Source organism: Kogia breviceps, assembly GCF_026419965.1.
Source record: "Kogia breviceps isolate mKogBre1 chromosome 20 unlocalized genomic scaffold, mKogBre1 haplotype 1 SUPER_20_unloc_1, whole genome shotgun sequence".
Lineage (NCBI taxonomy): Eukaryota > Metazoa > Chordata > Mammalia > Artiodactyla > Physeteridae > Kogia > Kogia breviceps.
Genome location: NW_026711560.1, coordinates 247,501 through 252,467, shown reverse-complemented (window position 1 = coordinate 252,467; position 4,967 = coordinate 247,501).

Below are 4,967 nucleotides of genomic sequence, written 5' to 3'. Positions count from 1 at the left end.
ACGGAGACAGAGAGACAGAGAGACAGAGATTTTTATAAATCTCTATCTATCTATCTATCTATCTATCTATCTATCTATCTATCTATATCTACACATATATATTTTAGCGGCTTCCCCGGTGGCGCAGTGGTTGAGAGTCCGCCTGCCGATGCAGGGGACACGGGTTCGTGCCCCGGTCCGGGAAAAAATCCCACATGCCGCGGAGCAGCTAGGCCCGTGAGCCTGTGCGTCCGGAGCCTGTGCTCCACAACGGGAGAGGCCACAACAGTGAGAGACCCGCATACCGCAATATAAATAAATGAATGAATGGATGAATAAATAAATAAATAAATAATTTTGAAAAGATTCTTTTTCAGATTCTTTTCTCTCATAGGTTATTACAAAGTATTGAGTAGAGTATCCTGTGCTCTATAGTAGGAGATGCTTGTTGATTCCCTATTTTATGTACAGTAATGTGTATATGTTCATCCCACCCAACCCCCTAAGTATCCCCCGCTTCCCCAGTCAGTCCCATTTTACACAAGTAGTCATACACATCCTCCTCCTCCTCCTCCTCCTCCTCCTCCTCCTCCTCCTCCTCCTCCTCCTCCTCAGGTCACTCAACCCCATGGAAGTCATTCTTGCTCTTCTTGGAGTCCAGTTTTTCCATCGGTTCTGCCGGCCCTGCCTGATGATTGAGCGTGACTGGACGAGTGCCGGTTCCAAAAAAGTTTTCAAGAGCTTCTGTGAAGAACTGTAGGATTTGCCCAGTGAAAGGGGTGCCTCGATCTGATCACCCGGAAGCCTGTGGAAGGCAGACCCCAGGCGGCAAGCACATTTCGTTTCTTTAACAGTCTCTGTGCCACGGTGAGGACATCAGGCTTGCGGTGAGGGAAGACCTCAACCCACACGGAAAACATAGCCACGGTCACAAGAATGTTTGGATGACCCCTACGAAGTGGCAGTGGAGGGCTTCCCCGGTGGCGCAGTGGTTGAGGATCCGCCCGCCGATGCAGGGGACACGGGTTCGTGCCCCGGTCCGGGAAGATCCCACACGCCGCGTGGCGGCCGGGCCCGTGAGCCATGGCCGCGGAGCCTGTGCTCCGCCACGGGAGAGGCCACAACAGTGAGAGGCCCGCATCCCACAAAAAATAAATAAATAAATAAATAAATAAATAAGTGGCAGTGGAATGAAGTCCAGTGGCTGGGGGTCCGAGGATCCAGAGAGAGGAGGTTTTCTTTCCAGAGAGAAAAAGTTCCCCCCCACCCCCACCCCCACCCCCCAGGGTTACAAGCACGAGAGGTCAGACGTCGCCGTTCCCGTTGCCGGTAGACCGTAGAAAATCTTCCTGCCCACGTCTATTGACAATCGGACTCCTCTTCAAGACACCGTGGGATGGGCGGGTGAAGGAATGCAAGGGGAGGGGCAGGGGGGAGGTTGGCCAGGGAGCAACCGGCTGGGCCGCCGTCTCGTCTCGTCTCGTCTCGTCTCGTCTCGTCTCATCTCGTCTCGTCTCGTCTCGTCTCGTCTCCCGTCTGCCATAGCCCCGACCGGATGCTGAAAGGACAGAATGGACTTGCTCCACCCACGTGTGCCCCGCCACCCCCACCATCTTTCAACGGGCTGTTGTTGCCGCCTCGGCGTGAAAGTCGGTTAGAACATCTCCGTGATACTGGGTACAGTCCCTTTCGTGTGAGCCTCCATTTTGACGACGACAGACAGCCCTTTATGCCAGGGCAGAGAAGACTTCCGGGAAGAAAGATCCCATCATTTCTGGAACCGTTAGAACACATCGGTGTACAGACACAAGCCAAAGAAGACTTCACGTCGTTCCTTCCTCTTTGGACAACGCTTCCCGTGTCATCGAACCTCCCCAAGAAACTTAGTCAGTTTCATCTCTCTCATTTCTCAGGAGAGAGAACACATTTTTTGAGCTACTTGGAGGGCCCTCTCCTCCTGGATCCTATCTCTAAGTCCAAAGGACTTCATCGGTCCTTCAATTTGGGGGCAAGTGTGTCCAAAATATCCAAAAGATTGTAAGGCACTTCATCAGATGATAGGTCACCGTGAAACAGTGCTTCCTTAGGCACGTCACCAGCATCCCAAGGAAAGACTTGCTAGGCAGAGAGAGAAGCTTCTTTTTCAGTTCTGAGCCAGACCTGGTTCTTTGACTATCGAGAGGACTAAGTCGATGTGAGTCCTCCGAGACCTGATAAAGGCAGCCTAGAAAATAAGTGATGACTTTTGACAAAGACATAAGCTTTTCTCTCTCTCTCTCTCTCTCTCTCTCTCTCTCTCTCTCTCTCTCTCTCTCTCTTCTTCCTTCTTTCCTTCCTTCCGTCCTTCCTTCCTTCCTTCCTTCCTTCCTTCCTTCCTTCCTTCCGTCCTTCCGTCCTTCCTTTCTTTTCCTTCCTTCCTTCCTTCCTTCCTTCTTTCTTTCTTTCTTTCTTTCTTTCTTTCTTTCTTTCTTTCTTTCTTTCTTTCTTTCTTTCTTTCTTTCTTTCTTTCTTTCTTTCCCTCCTTAAAGATAAAGGAAAAGATCCTTTCCTAATCTAATCTAATCTCTCATGATGGACAGAGCAGACCGATAGAAGAAAAACCCAAACCCTAAACCCAAACCTGGTCCTTTGAACAGAGAGAGGCAACTAAATCTTAATTTGGCACTGGTTTCAATGTTGATGTGAAAAGTCATTTCTGTCTTTGTATCCATCCTCATCCAGTCCTGACCACAGATCTGATTCCTTTCGAAAGCCTCTTTTCTTCACACGCCTTTTCCAATCGTCTGTGCCCATTTTTAGCTTGTCCCTTGATCTTTCTTTCCCATTGAGAAATGACTACCTTTAGGACTAAAACCTCTCGCTCCTTCCCCCAAACCTCATCTCCATACTTCCTAATTTGCCTCCACCCGCGCGCCCCCCCACCCCCCCACCCCCCGGAAAAAAAAAAAAAAAAAAAAAAAAGTCCTCTTCCTCCCATGAGGATGGCGACATCAGGTTCAGGTCCTTAAAGAAGGACCACACACGTTCCTTCTTTACAATGCTTCGTCCTTGGACACTGTCTTTTTTCTTTTCTTTCTTTTTTTTTTTTTTTTTCCTTCAGTGAAAGTAAGGAAGCCAACCGCAGTGAGCAGCGTGAACATGGAATACTGTGTAGAAGTCAAGGCTCCTACCTAGTACAGTCTTTCCCTAAAGCACAAGATCTAGCTAGGCGTGGAACCGAACATGCTCAGTCTCTCCTCCGTAAAAGGTCCAAAGAAGGGAGACCCTCAGACTTGTGGAGCCATGAACGTTTCAGTATTTTATCTTATGTGGCGATGATGTAGACACTCGCTGAGATTTCACCCTGTCATGGCACTTAGCCAAGCTGTAAGCCCAGAGATGACCAGAGATGCTGGAAAATCTTGAAGTCGGCCTACAGAAAACAAGCACTGGGGGGAAAGTTCCCCTTAAACATTCTTATCTCGTCCACACCTATGTCCTCTGTTTGTCATGAGCAATCCTACTTAGATGATTCGTGAACATTTCAGGAGACACGAAAGCAGTTCAGTTCAGTTCGTCGTGATCCCTACACCTCCCGCCCGCCCCCCTCCCCTTTCACGTGAGAGATTTTCTTCCCGATTTCAGAGGGGAGAAGTAAAGGAGAGTCAGAGCGTCCCTCTCGCGGTGTGGTGTTGTCACTCTAATTCCAAAACATCCGTACGCCACGGAGGCACATTTGGGGGCGTCCTACTCAGGGCCCCAAGACTTTCAGAGTCAAACCTAAGGAGGATGTAAATGTACTTCACGCCACCGAACCCGAACCGGTGAGGTGAACCCGGTGGCTTCCTAGGAGATGACGTGTCATCGGCCCACCAGTTTAAAACACAGAACCAAACACCCTCTCCCCGACGACTCGGAGCAAGTGAGTCCGTGGGTGTGTCGGAGAGGGTCCTCTGCTCCAGCTGGGTCCATAAGCACTGCACACGAGAGTAGGTAGGTAGGTGTTCACGGTGCCCTTGGGAAGGAAAGGCGGGGAGAATTTTATTTCGAAAAGCTTATCTCCTCACAGCATTGACACTACGAACGATGATGCAACTTCATCGGGGGGTGGGCGGGGGCGGTGAAGGAAGGCCAGGGAGCCCGGCCACATAGAAGAGCCACGGAGAGCGTCTGTGACCGCAAGGATGTCCACGTACCGGTGACTCCTCTCAGTTGGGGCGGGGAAGGGGGGCGCGAGATTCCCGTGTGTACGTCCGCATCGATCAGTCGTGGGAGAGGGAGGAGAAACGATGTTCCCTCCACGATCCTTCTGAGTTGTCGCCTGAGAAGTTCCTGTCCCCAAGAGACAGCTCGAGAAGAGAGCAACCCACGGCCGGGGGACGCGTGCACTGTGCCCCCCCCCCCCACCACCACCACCACCACCACCACACACACACACGCACACACACACGCAGGAGAAGCCCAAGCCAGAATTCACTGACTCGAAACGAAACGGCGGGCTCTGAGCTTGAGCTTGAGCTTGAGCTTGAGCTTCTGGAGGAGGAAGATTTTGGTCCTCCTTTCAGGTCAGGAAGAAGAGGGAGGGAGAGGCGGGGAGGCAGAGCGGCAGAGCGTCCCGGTAGCCCACCCGTCGCGTCCGAAGCGCCTGAAATTCCAACTCACGTGTGTGCCAAAGCGGTCCATCTCGGGGTGCCCCATCCCGGTTCCCTCCCCGCACGGAGAGCAATGTTCCGTCCCGATTCACTGAAAAGCTCCCAAAGGGCCTTGGTGTGAGTCAGTGGACCTAGGCCCATCCTGCCTCCTCTTCAAATCATTTCTATCCATACAGAAGAAAAGACACCATCGCCACCCGCCACGGCCCGCCAGAGGCAACGCGGCTATCCCCTTCAGCAGCGCAGCTATCCCCGGGGAAGGGGGATTCCGTAGCATGCGAACATCAGTCCAACATCGCTTCCGGCTTCCTGACTTCTCGTGGAAAATGAGGATGCCACATGACCGACCGGGGATGG